General features: G+C 38.1%; 1 long non-coding RNA gene across 2 annotated transcripts; it reads left to right on the top strand.

Annotated features, from left to right (window-relative positions):
• The first annotated feature begins 2126 nt into the window (after positions 1–2126).
• LOC144992460 (uncharacterized) lies at positions 2127–3233 on the top strand. Of its 2 annotated transcripts, none has more exons than XR_013656433.1 (3): positions 2127–2217; positions 2643–2757; positions 2838–3233. It is a non-coding gene; the product is annotated as an uncharacterized LOC144992460 (long non-coding RNA). The 2 variants fall into 2 exon arrangements; XR_013656434.1 differs by lacking the exon at positions 2127–2217 and adding an exon at positions 2329–2442 and having other exon boundaries at positions 2838–2976.
• The last annotated feature ends 11257 nt before the right edge of the window (positions 3234–14490 follow it).

A 14490-nucleotide genomic window follows, 5' to 3' on the forward strand; every position in this document is an offset into this window, starting at 1 on the left:
GCCATTTAATAAGACATGGTTAGAAAGGCTGTCTGCCTCCATTGTTCTCTCTGTAGAAACACAAGACAAAATAATCATGAGAAACACAGATTTCAAGCTTACTCATTTACCAGAAACATGATGCTGCAATTATGTAATCAATCTGAAAAGGAAAAGCTCAATGTGTCAACTCAGGAGTACGTCAGGTATGACGCTAATTTCACACCAGGCAAGGAAATGTGCGTTTGTGCAATGAAGGTACATACACACCGGCCGCCTAAGCTCGTGTTCAAGCGGCCATTTTCAATAAAAAAAGTCTACATCAACGCTCATAAACCCTTGTTTCGGGCTTCCTCGCACATAACTCTCATGTTCATGCGTTCCTATGATGTTTTTAAGTCTGGTCAGTATTTTGGGCTCTACGTATAAAACACACAGAAATTGAACACACAGTAAGGGTTTTGGATGTGGACCCCAGGAAAACCGACAGGCTAAAGCACATAAAGACTTCTTTTGAGACTCAGGTAGACATGAAGGAGCCTCTGAGAGCAACATGGTCGTAGGTCAGCAGGTGGAGCAGCAGCCTCTGCACAAGAGAAGAAAGTTATTATATGTCCAACCACAATAGTGGACAATGACAGAGGGCTTAATTTCTTGTGCGAGGGATGCCCTTGGCAGCAGGAGTCAAAGGCAAGAGAAACTGAAGGACTGTATGAGGCCAGACCACAGACTGCGAAGGATTATTTTGTTGGGGTTTTGCATGACATCAGCAAGTCTCTCCTCTTCAAAACCAGTGGAGAACAAAACAGATTGACAACTCCAAACACTCCTGAGAGAGGCAACAGGTCAGCACTGGTGGAAAGCAAACTTGGAAGAGGAAGTGGAAGTAGAAGGCAGCTCAGAAGCATGAGACTTTCAGGGCTTGGCAACAGGACAGAGCCGAAAGTGAGCACATATAGGTGGAGTAAGAAAATCAGCTGATTGCACAGCTGAAATGAGCTGCCAGGGTGGAGTGGCCCAGGATCATGATACACGTTGAAAGTTAAACCAGTTGAACCTCGACTAATCAGGGACCCAGATTTGGAGGTGACGTGTGGGTAGCGTCTTTTTTAAAACACAGAAGTGCCAACCGGTGGAAAATCGAACATATATATATATGACGACTGAATTAATTCTGTGAACACCTTCATTGTTAGACAGGCTTCATAATTGTGAAAATAAATTTTACCTGGCACGTTTTCTTATTTTCATCGGAGACAGACGCGTTCTCTCATTACAGCGGCATCACTGGCAGGACATGACCCACACGAAAGCCTAAATTTCAAAGCTTAACAGTGGAAACTTATTCTGCAGTGGAATGAAGAATTTATTATCTGCAATGTGGTTTCAAAAGGTTTTCTTTCCCCATCACACACTGATTGTTATCAAGAGATGTTTCCTATTCAGGCTCGGCTGAAGGCTATTCCAGCTGCCATCAGTACGGTGGCCCTGAAGTGCAAAGCATTCAACAAATCACTCGATACAAAAACATTTTTAAGATCACAACAACAATTAAAAAAAAAAAAAAAATTTAAAAAGCAGCATTACATTTTAGAAAACAAAACAAAATTTCAGAAACCAAAACTTGAAAAACAAAAATGACAAAAAAAAAAACCATTTCAGAAAACAAAATTAATTTCCAGGGGAAAAAAAAAATATTAAAAAATGAAAACATTTCAGAAAAAAAAAAATCCAGAAAAAAAATGAAATATTAAAAAATGAAAAACATTTCAGAAAAAAAAAATTCCAGAAAAAAAATGAAATATTAAAAAATGAAAAACATTTCAGAAAAAAAATGAAATATTAAAAAATGAAAAACATTTCAGAACACAGAATGAATTTCCAGAAAACAAAACGAAATCTTCAAAAATGATAAACATTTCCAAACCGGAAGAGGCAGGTACTATGGGACAACGCTGATTGGATGATGATTTTTGTCAATCATTTGAACTGAAAAGTATTTTAAATGAAGCGATGACGGGTTTTATCGTCCAAACAACAATGTACTATAATAATTCACGTATTTCCCATTTATATATCAAATAAAAAATGCAGCAAACTGTTAATGAACTTTAAAATTATTTTTTTAACATTTCGCCTGACACACGGTCACCCGGAAGTAGTTTGTGAGCACTTTTACTTTGAACGCTGTGCGCTAATGTCTACGGCTGCAAGGTTCACGCTGTCAATCATCTTTAGGTAAGAATCAATTCTGTGATCTTTTCTTTTGTCAGTCACATGTCTCTAAGGATGTTAATTTTAGGATGTTAAAGTGCTGCTTTGAAAAGATAATTTCTTTTTATCTTGCGCATGCGCAAAAAGAACCCGATGGAGACGAACCGTCTTCACATGAAAGCCGTTCCCGTTTTCGGTGACAACATGAGAGAAAAAGCTCCGAGCCAGCCTGATTCTGTGATTTATACAGTAATTACAGTAATTATATGGCATCAGTGTTGCTAAAAATCGACTTTAAGACTGAAATCAGTAAACAAGTTCTTATGGGAAATAATATTTAAGTGCATTGTATATTTTTGAACCGTGCATATACACATATACTGAAACTTAAAAATGAACTTTAAAGTTTATAAAATACTTAATTGAATTAACATGTGATATTTCTGCAGGTGAAGTTACTCAAAGCGAAGTTCCAGAAAGGTTTGTGCTGCAGAAGAACAGATGGCAGCTCTACATGGGAATACAAGAAGACTAAAGTCATTCATATCATTGTGCAGTGTACAGGCAAGTCACCATGATTTATGTGAAATGTAATCAATAAATATTATTTAACCTTAATATCTAATTTTTTTTTTAAATTGCAGGTCCTTTAAAAAAACGTCTTTAACCTGCTGCATAAGCCTGATTAGTTGTAAATGATGCAGTGGGGAGTGAAAGACGAAGCACAATTCCTGGCTTTAGCGTCGGGCTGATGATCTGGAAATCACATCTATGAGGAATCGCATCAAACACTTGTACAACTCCAAACAACTTAATGTTCCTTTAAGCCAAACTCCAGTTTAAAATGTTCATATTAGGCTTGCTTCATTTAGGAGTTTTTCCATGTTTACCATTTTAGGTTTTAAAGCTTTATTAACAAAGATGATGTTTGATTTTCAAAGCTGTTGTTTAGAAATGTTTTTTTGTCAATGAAAAAACTGAATGCTGATGTGAGGATTGTAATAATGGATATGAAAATAAACAAATTTGTTTCATAGCAATGCAGTATATTTATTGAAAACTTAACATGAATACGTTATTCAGTAACAGAAACAAAGAAACAGTTGTGGATTTTCCTTTAAGGGCTTCTTCATGCAGTCAATCAAATGTTGCGCTTACAATCAGCATTTACTCAGCGTACCTGTCAGTCACATTTATTAGAGGAAAAAATGCATCTGGGAAAAGTCTGTTTGTGCTTAACAACTATATCAAAAAGAGTCATGTCAGGGAAGGTTTGTCCACATTGCTGCTCAGCATCACATCCAGAGGAAGATGCACAGGTAAGAGACGCCATTTCCTGCTCGTACATGCTTGCAGCTTCCTCTGCCCTGGACTCCAGCTCCATTGAAATCCCTGACAGAAATAAATTAATAAATTAAAAATCCCTGACAGAAAAACATCAGCTGCCGTTCATCTTTCATTCAGGAAAAAGTTGAGTTCATCAAAATGAGGAGAAAATGGGTTAAACCAGAAATTCATTAGGGAGGGGTCAAAACACCAAACTCAGAATAAAATACATTATTTCAGTCTTATAAAAAATACATTCTAAAACAATTTGGTATTCCTCCTCTGCCTGAAAGACTAAAACGTTTTTTTTAAAGATTTATTTTACACTACAGACTTTGCCACCTTTAGTTACACACCTGTACATGTCTGATGATGTGCACATCCAGTCATTTACTGTCATGTTTCTGTGCACTGACACACTCTAAAGTCACAGATCTTAATAGTGTGAATAAGAAGCATTCATAAATGTTATTCTGAGACACAAACTGCTGCAGTTTACCTGACAGCTTTGCTGATTTATGCTGCTGGTACACCTGTCTGAGAATCCTGCCCACGTGACCCCCCCCCCCCCCCTCTCCAGCTGATGAGGTAACCTGTCATTAACGTATGACTGAAGGATCTTGGATCTGTCTGTAAACACCCACCTAGAAATCACGTTTAACGCTACATTTATTAGATCAAACAAATGTGCCTCCATACCTTATCTGTGGATGGCGGGACTGCATTTCCTGATGTGCGCCGTCTTTAACACCCGTTTCTTCGCAGCTGCTGCTTCAGACAGAATCCTCTCACGACATTTTGAAACATTTGTAAACCTGGTTGGTGTTGATATTTCTGCGTGCGTTCTGTCATCACATCCGCTAAATATTCAAAGATTAACGTTTATGTTAACGTTTTACCGTCCCTTTCTTTGTTTACCTGCAGAACGGACGTCATCCACACAAACTACTTCCGGGTGACCGTTCTGCTTCAGACGAAATATTCAAAAAATAATTTAAACCTTCATTATCTGTTTGCTGCATTTTTGATTTAATATGTAAATGGGAAATACGGGAATTATCATGGTACATTGTTGTTTGGACGATAAAACCCGTCGTCGCTTCATTTAAAATACTTTTCAGTTCAAATGATTGACAAACATCATCATCCAATCAGCGTTGTCCCATAGTACCTGCTTCTTCCGGTTTGGAAATGTTTTTCATTTTTGAAGATTTCGTTTTGTTTTCTGGAAATTCATTCTGTGTTCTGAAATGTTTTTCATTTTTTAATATTTCATTTTTTTCTGAAATGTTTTTCATTTTTTAATATTTCATTTTGTTTTTCTGAAATGTTTTCATTTTTTTTTATTTCATTTTGTTTTCTGGAAATTAATTTTTTTTCTGAAATGTTTTCATTTTGTAAAATTTCTTTTTTTTCCTGGAAATTAATTTTGTTTTCTGAAATCTTTTTTTCTTTTTTTTCTTTTTTCTTTTTTATGTTTTGGTTTCTGAAATTTTGTTTTGTTTTCTAAAATGTAATACGCTTTTTAAATTGTTGCTGTGATCTTAAAAATGTTTTTGTATCGAGTGATTTGTTGAATGCTTTGCACTTCAGGGCCACCGTACATCAGGCATGAGGAACGACAACATGAGCGCATTCTCAGCCCATCACACGGTCTCACAGACACTAACAAACATTACTACAAACACTTTCGCCTGCTGACATTCAAAGACCCACACCATTGAAAACCGGGTTTTTGGTGTTATTAACATGTTCTTGTAAAATTTGTCTCATATTGGAGGACATATATCAAGAAAAAGTAAGATTAAAACTTTATTTCTGAATTTTCCTTTATTCAAACCATTGTGATTCAGGAGCAGACCAAAAAATATGTAATTTGAAAAAGCTAGTAGCTGTTCCACCTACTGCAATCGGCGGCCCATTTCTCGCCAACAGTCCCGCCCACAACTCAGCGATGAAATGGAATTACTGATGAACTGCTGCCACTCTGCAGAAACTATGTCCTAGAAAATGACAGATTTCTACACAGATTTATCTCAAATTATTTGTCTTCATAAATCTCCATTAAAAGGCTGCTGTTTTAGGAAAATAAAAGCATGGTGACATTCACACCTTTAATTTTCCACTTCATTTTAATACAGAAGGATTTTTAAAGGAATAAAAGACTGAATGTTAATAAGAGAACCGCTGTAAAACAAAATAGAAAAATGTCAGTGTTGTTTTAATTATAATAACACAGTAACAAATGAATATAGTAATCCTTTAACATGTTACTTTAAAATACAACTGCCCCCTGGTCTGTAATTTTAAAGTTAAAATTTTAATTTGTTGCTTTAATTTTTGCACATCAGAGCAGAACAACAGAGACGATCGTCCTCAAGTAAAATTATATTAACACTGTGGTGGCTTTAGTCTTCACCTAAGGTTATTTATCCACTGTTATGTATCCACTGGGTCTAACGGCAGCCAATAGAAAATAATACCATTTAAAAGCTATCATGGCAACATGCACAACACACTTTAAAAGCTCATAGCTGCGGAAATAATTGAAATGCGTTTTGGTCTCCATTAGTGTGCCAAGCCTTGAGCGCTCAGCTGAACTCTGGCTCCCCCCAAAAAACCCTGTAAAGAAAAATAACTGACTTTCCAAGAGGTGAGTTGCTAACCAGTGGGATGCTACGGTGTTTGGGGACAGATGGCTATTAGGGTCAGCTAGCAGCTTTGGTGGCTGAGCCTCAACAAAGGATATGAGATGTTGCAAACTGCTCATCTGCTACTTACACACACGGGACCTCCAACACAAAAAGACTGGTGCTGAGGCGGGAGCAACATTGATCTTTACACTTCTTTTGACCTCACATTTTTCTTCCTAAAAGCCTTAAAACAACTTTAAAGCAATAGTAAAAAAAATATGTTCAAGACGGTAGATAAAACTCTGAAAAGAATAATGGGATCTATTTTAAAAAATAAATGACATTACCCCATGTTTTACATATTGTATGTTATCAGCTATTAGACTCTACAACACTTCATTGTTTTTATTTCATTGTATTTAAGTGTTGTTTATTTATTTTGAACTGTGGTTACAAATAAGTTGTGAGATCAATTCAAGTTCTGTTCCTATTTTCATGTATTAAAATACAAAAAAATGAATGGTTGTCTTTCACACTGCAAAATTTCAATCTTAAGAAAGTAAAAAGAGCTTTGTTTTAAGAAAAAATGTCTTTTTTTCTTTCTTCTTAAAGTTTTTTAACAGCAAAATAGTCTTGGTTTGAGAAAATATGTCTTAGTGGCTAAACATTTTGTCCTCAAAAAAATAGTACTTGGTGAGACCATTTTTCTTACCCCATTGCCAGATCTATTTTTTTATTTAAAGAAAATAAGGGGTCTGTTTTTGCTGAGAGAATAACCATTTTTTCAATATTATTATTTATATGCGCCCTGAGAATTAAACTTCTGAACAGTCCAATCTTGAAGGTTTTTATGAATTCATTTTTGTTTAACCTGAACCCTTTCAGCTGATATGAATAAAATACCTTTAAGTAGCATGTTCGACACATTTGTCAGTGATCATTCGGGATGTTTCATTTTACAAGCTCTTTTTGTAAACAGAATAAATTGTGTGGGATCCCTTATTGATCTGTGAACAAGAACGAACCAAAAAAGACAATCTCGGTGATGAGTGGCTGTCCTGAAGATATTGATCAGCTGGTATAGCAACAAGCATATGCAACATAATGAGGCACATCGATCAAATCAAGCAGAAGGACAGTACCACGTGTATCCCTGCTTTACGAATTCTTCACAAATAACACAGGAGACAGACCGACTGAGAGAAAGAAGTGGGACCAGCAGGCAGATGAGAGGAAGAGAGGTAAAGAGAAACACATTACTTGCATACATAAGGACACTGCTTTTGCAATGGGGGAAAAAAAAATCTAAACAGGCAATGAAAAGGAAACATCTGAATCAAAGGAGAAATAAATTGATTACATGAACAATACCTCCCTCTCTGGCTGCAAATATGTGCTTTTAGAAGCAGATAAGAAGATGACAAATAAGAAAAATGTGTTGGCAAAAATGTAGAACAGAGCAGGGGGAGCTGAAGGATGGGATGTCATGGAACGGGACGTCGAGCAAGAGAAGGGGAAGGCTTTGGGAGCGAAGGATAACGAGCCAAATCAGAGTTCATCTCCCAGCTTTAAAGCAGTCCAAAAAGTTTTCCTCTGTTAATCCATCATCAGCTGCTCTCCCATCCCTGCTGTCAGGCTGGAATGTGTGGACGTCTGGGTGAATAAACAGCCCAGCATCAAAAAGTCACCGTTAAGTTGACACTGTTGGGACAACTGGGGCTGTGAGCTATCCATTAACTTACCTGCAGTTTAGCATATTTGCTAGTGGCTTGACTTCCTGTTTCTCCTGCAACTCTCTGGTGTAATGGAGTTTTATTTAGTTTCGTCACAACTCAAGATTCTGATTCCTATCTACTTTCTTTTAGGTGTGTTTTGGAAACACACTTTCACAGGTATGAACAGCTGGTACAGCAAAAAAAAAAAAAAGTGAATCCGACTTTGTTTTCCTGAGTCCCTGGATGTGTGCATTTAGCAAAAGAAAGGCACATATATCAGGCACATCTGTTTGGCACTAACCTCAACCATGAAGAAACATTAGAATCAAGAAGAAAGTAAAAAAAAGAACCCCAGTGACACCTGCTATCACACACCAGCTTGATTTCAGTGTGCAGCTCACATCGAGGATTTACTATGCAAATAGCTCTGGCAGCATGTGGTTAGGCATTAATAAAGGACACTCATTTAAGAGGATGTGGGTTTAGTAAATACCACAGAGTTACCCTGCCTGAAGTGACATTTTGAAGCTCAGAAAATGAAGTCATGCTCTGTGGTCTGCACATTCGTTTTTTCTAAACAATCATGCAGAACATGAATCAAAGTGAATCAGGAGCAGAAGAAGTTTAGACAAAATTGTAGTTGTTACATAGAAAATATATAGAACACACGCTCCCTGCTCTGCTCCATTCTGATGCATCCACTTGCAAACAACTAGATCCGTATACGTCTTTGTTTTCCTTGTCATTCAAAACTTTACGGCTGGATAGCTCCGATGTTGCTCACCATTTTTGTAGCACAGATAATGTTTGGTTGGGGGTGTGAAGGGCTGTAAGCTAGCGGGAGAGCGTGTAAACAGAGAGCTCTCAGCAATGGGGGCAGGGTGTCTCTGCTCCACCCATAATTTAAGGGCAAATTTCGAATGAACTACTGCCGCTAAGCCAGTGCTTCTCAAATAGTGGGGCGCGCCGGAGCGATGCCAGGGGGGGCGCGCGGTAGTGGCGGTTTTAGGCACAGGCAATAATACGGGCAATAATACAGCCTGAAACCTGTGAATCACCATCCCTGCAGCCGCGAGTTCCCGTCTCCTGTCACACGCGGCTGCGTGTGTGAGAGGGAAAGGGGAGGGGTGGTGTGGGCTCTGGTTGCTAGGTGACAGGGGGCACACGGAGGAGCAGCAAGGCTGCCTGTTCCCCAACACCTGGATCTGGATCATCGCGTGCCTTCATTCTAGTACGCCGTACTTCATTCTAGTACGCCGTACTAGAATGAAGTGTAATTGCACATCCACTCAGTGGGTGGCAGTGGCGCGCTCATTTTCAGAGTTCGCGCAGGGAGTTACGGTATTTTTGCACCAAACAAGAGCACACAGCACAGAGCGGGAGATGTGAAAGTTCAACGAACAAACTCTTCAGCAACACAATGAAAAAATATTTGACAGGGGTGAAAAGAAAGGCGGAGAGGGACGCAGATAATGAGACAAACGTAAGTCTCCCGAAAGCCAAGACGAGGAAATATGACGAAGCGTATGTAGCGCTTGGCTTCACTGTTACTACGGTGGGAGACGAGGAAAGACCGGTATGTTTACTGTGTCTAAAAATGTTGGCAGCGGACAGCATGAAGCCAAATAAATTAAGGCGGCACTTACAGACATTACACCCCAATCACGCTGATAAGCCGCTTGAGTTTTTTCAGCGAAAACGTGCCGAATATTGCCAACAATCGTCCCGCTTTGTGAGTGCTACTTCAGTAAACCAGCGAGCACTGTTAGCATCATATAAAGTGGCATACCAAATTGCTCAGTGCAAAAAACCCCACACCATAGCAGAGGAGCTGATACTGCCTGCAGCATTAGACATGGTCTCTGTCATGCTGGACGACGCAAGCGCTGCAAAATTAAAAACTGTCCCTCTGTCCAATGACACTGTCGCCAGACGTATAAATGACATTGCCAACGATCTCAAAGAACAGCTGGTAGAGAAACTCAAAGACAAACGTTTTGCCTTACAGTTTGATGAAGCAACTGACAGCAACAAAGACTGTTTGTTCATTGCTTATGTACGTTTTGACATGACACACTCACTGTGCGAGGATCTACTTTTTTGTAAATATGTCAGGGACAGAGCCACAGCTGAAGAGCTATTCAAAATGCTGGACTGCTTTCTGACTGAGAATGGGCTTAAGTGGGAGAACTGCATTGGTGTTTGCAGTGATGGTGCACAGACCATGGCAGGGATGAAAAAAGGACTTCGGGCACTCATCAAGAAGGCATCACCTAATGTTGAGTGGACACACTGTGTTATACACAGAGAAGCTCTGGCATCAAGGAAACTTTCCTCTGAATTAAGTGAGGTCATGAGTGACATTGTAGGTGTTGTCAATTTTATAAAGACTAGACCACTAAAAACAAGAGTCTTCTCTGCTATCTGTGAGGAGATGGGGGCTGAACATCAAGCTGTGCTGTTTCACAGTGAAGCAAGGTGGCTGTCACGAGGAAAAGTCTTGTCCAGAGTTTTTGAGCTCAGAGAGCAGATAAGAATGTTTTTGGAACAGGAGCACAAGCATGAAGTCGCAGAAAAATTTAGTGATGAGAACTTCCTGGCAAAACTGGCCTACCTGAGTGACATATTTGGAAAGCTAAATGAACTAAATCTACAGCTTCAAGGGAAAGATAAACACCTCCCTCAGGTCACAGACAAGATCAGCTCTTTCACTCGAAAGCTAGCAATGTGGGGCAGGCGACTTGATGAAGGAAATACTGATTCATTCGAGAACCTGCATGAATTTGTTGCCACTACTGACTATGATGCCACCTCAGTGATTCCCCATATTAAGGAGCATATTTCTTCACTGATTGGATTCTTTAAAAAGTACTTCCCTGAAAACAGTTCCCAATATGATTGGGTGAGAGATCCTTTCAACGCACCAGCTCCAACTAGTTTCAGCTCTGCAGAAGAGGACCAGTTCATTGATATGACGTCTGACTCCACATTGAGACTGAGGTTCACATCACAGACACTGAGTGAATTCTGGCTGAATGTAGAGAGGCAGTATCCACTCTTAGGCCAGAGGGCTATGGGCATTCTTCTTCCTTTTGCAACATCTTATCTTTGTGAGACTGGCTTCTCTGCTGTTGCTGCTCTAAAGACCAAGTACAGATCCCAGCTAAACATTGAGCAGGAGCTGAGAGTTGCAGTATCATGCTTCAAACCCCGCTTTGAAAAGCTGTGCACTGCAAAACGTGCTCATTGTAGCCATTAACCCTGACTTCCTCATTTTGATTTACAAAAAAAATCAGCACAAATTGTTTTAATTTTTGTTTTGTTGGTCAAATTGTTTGTCATATTGTGCTCCTGAGTTAATGTTGCTGATGAATTTGATTTATTATTATTTATTGATTTTATTTAATTTTATTTTTCAATATCAAATGGTCAAAAAATGTACCTTGATCCAGTGTTTACAGTTTGAATAAGGATGTGATTTTTTTAAAAAGTTTCAGGCAAATTGATGCACTTTAAGTCTTCTCTGTTACAGACAAAAACAGTGTTAATAAAGTTATTCTTCATTGTAAGTTGATCTATATTACTTTCTTTTTTCTTGCCTTTAATGTTAACAAGGATACAATGTTATGCAGAGGTGTACCTATAATAATTTTATAGAAAAATGATACGATTTACAGTGGTGGGCGGAGAGTTGGGGGGCGCGAAACGTTTACTTCTTCCTGGGGGGGCGTAACAGAAAATAATTGAGAAGCACTGCGCTAAGCTATGTTCCTAACAATCCAGTTTTTTTTATTTTTATTTTAGCTATTAATAGCATAATCATAACTAAGGGATCACCAAGAACACTTTTAAAATAGTTTAAAAGATGATCGGAATGGGACTATAAGGATAATTTGACCTTTACCTAACTGTCAGATCAGAAGTTTTGAAGACATTTATGTAGAAATCTCCCACTAATTAAATCTGGGTTATTATTATACAGTTTGTCTTAGCACAGCCATTACTGCTGAAGTGAACCAAGTCTGACACAGCTCGAACTGACGTGAACAACCAGACAGATGTCAATGTGTTAACATCCACAGAAACACCCTGACTTACTGCTATACACACACCCACCCACCCACCCACACACACACACACACACACACATATTGCTTTTTTTTTTCCTTTCTCCACACTGTTAATAATTGCTGATTAGACCTATCAGCATCATCAGACTTCAGCACTTCACTACAGGGTAGATCATACAGACAAGCATAGGCAAGATGACAATAATGGAAATGGATGGGGCTCATCATCCGGCATGAAACATAAGTCTGATTACAGGCTTTCTTAGTTGAGATAATTCAAGCCTATTATTAATTTTTATAATCAAGTTAATCAGTCGAGGTGAATTGAGAATGCTAGCTAGCAAACAGATTTTTCTTTTACTTTGACTTGTTTCTTGCAGTCGTTCACACAGTGTCCCTTTCAATGTGTCACCCACTTGAGAACTTGCGAGCACGCGGCACGCACAAGCACGTCTTGGTTCCATACTACTGATAGATCGTAAAACAAGCAGACCCAAATGAGGCGCTTCCTCATTAGCCTCATTATGCTGAAGCCTTGTTTTGTTAATTGACATAAAAACAAACGCTTGGTCATAAAAGAAGAGCTAATGGTAAGCCACTGCTTCCGCCCCCTGTTTTCTGTATTACTGAGTGTGAATCATAGCCAACAGATGGATAATTCAGGTTTTAAATGGTTTAAATGGATGCTTCATTCATCCCAGCTTTGTTCATTTTGCTTGCTCTTCATACATGGTTACACTCAGTGCAACAGGAATAAAAAGTATGACAGACACACATTTAAATGATAGTGAGGGAACTATTTTTCCACACATGAATTGAATGTGGAAGATGGATTTGTTGATGAAGCAAATTAAAAATGACACACCCAATGAAACACCAAATTTGAAAAAGTATCTACAGATATTATACCACAAGTATGAAATGATACTGAAAGTAAACAATAACAAAAATTATATCTTTTTGCAAAAAAATTTTGCAAACAAAAAAAGAGCATGCAGTAGTCCTGTCAGGTGGTTGTCTTTTTCATTCCTGAACCCCCTTCAGAGGATCTCTTCCCACTGAACATACAGTAAGAGTGAGAAACATGCCTCCTGGTAACCATGGAGACCCCACAACATTACAGAGGGCAAAGCTTTTGTGAAGAAAATTTCACTTTAATTGAACTGACTGCTTAGGCGACCAACTGCTTTTTAAATTCATTCTCAGACACACAGAGAATGCCAAATACCAACAAAAATAAAACAGACTTTCACAGTTACAGTAAATTATGAACAATAAAAAGGTCTCTAAGAACTATTAAAAATGCAGAAACATAACAAGAACAACTGAATATGCTGATATGCAGGGAGATTTCCCTCCTTACCACCACTGATGGCAGTATTTTATGCTTCACACATTTTTGTTTTTAAATCCTCAGCACATTATGGAAATGCTTGAACATTGAAGCTGGTATCATTTTGACCTGTTACCTTTTGTTCTCACATTTGAAAATGCTCTGGTTTTAAGAGAATATATCTTTATGCACAAAAAATGAGGGTCACCTTCTTTTGCCTTTTAAATGGAAAATGCAGACACATTAACACAACCATCCAATTTTGTTGTTTTGCAAAATGTTTCTTTTTTTAATTCATTTTGAAAAGAAGGCTTTATGTTTGCATGTTAAAGAAAATACACAGATGCTCATTGAAAAGATGTTACTTTGGAGATAACAAACGTGCTTGAAAATGTAAAAGGTCGCAGAAATGTTTTTGATTATTTTTTTACTGTAACAGCTGATCTTCTAATCATAGTAGTGGCATCTTAACATTCAGAAAATTGTCAAAAAAATCTGCATTTTATTCTATAGAAAATATTTGGAATTCTGATGTGCAAAGTACGATGAGTTTCCCTTTACTTTTCTGTGTTATATTTATTTCCTGGATCTCCTGGCATTATTTGCTAATGCTCAACACATGTATTCACAGGACCCCTTAACCATAAAAGTTAAGGTTAATTTATTCATACAACTATTTATCTCTCTATTTATTTTATGTATTATGATCCTTTTAAATTTTGTTTTAACTCAGTGTTTTCCGCGGAGGGATTCTCCACACCAGTGATTAGGCCTCCCCCGCCTCTTCAGTGAACGGGGTCATTGCAGTGGGATCTCCTGGCTCTTTCTCTGTTAACACAAATGGGGCAGGTGCTGATGTGGACAGGTCCAAAAACTACAGTTTCCTCCCTGCAGTATCAAGCCAGATTTCTGTTTTGCATCTTATTTATTTATCATTTAATGTTTCATTATTTTGTGTGCATGGGAGTCAGTGTAAACCGTTATGTTACATATTTGTTCTTTAAAAATAAAGTTTGATTTGATTAAATTGGCTCTGTCTGTATGCAGATTCTTAGAAATCCCAAAGATCCATTTAGGATTGTTCTACTGTCAATAAAACAACAAAAACTTACCAAAATAATTTCATTTCTTGTCATAAATATATAAACGCCTTGGCATCTCTGATTAAAAAAAAGTTAAACATTGCAGTAACATCTTTGCTTAGCACCAAACACATTTAT

The sequence above is a fragment of the Oryzias latipes genome, chromosome 6, assembly GCF_053564925.1.
Source record: "Oryzias latipes strain Hd-rR chromosome 6, Olatipes_Hd-rR_3.1".
Lineage (NCBI taxonomy): Eukaryota > Metazoa > Chordata > Actinopteri > Beloniformes > Adrianichthyidae > Oryzias > Oryzias latipes.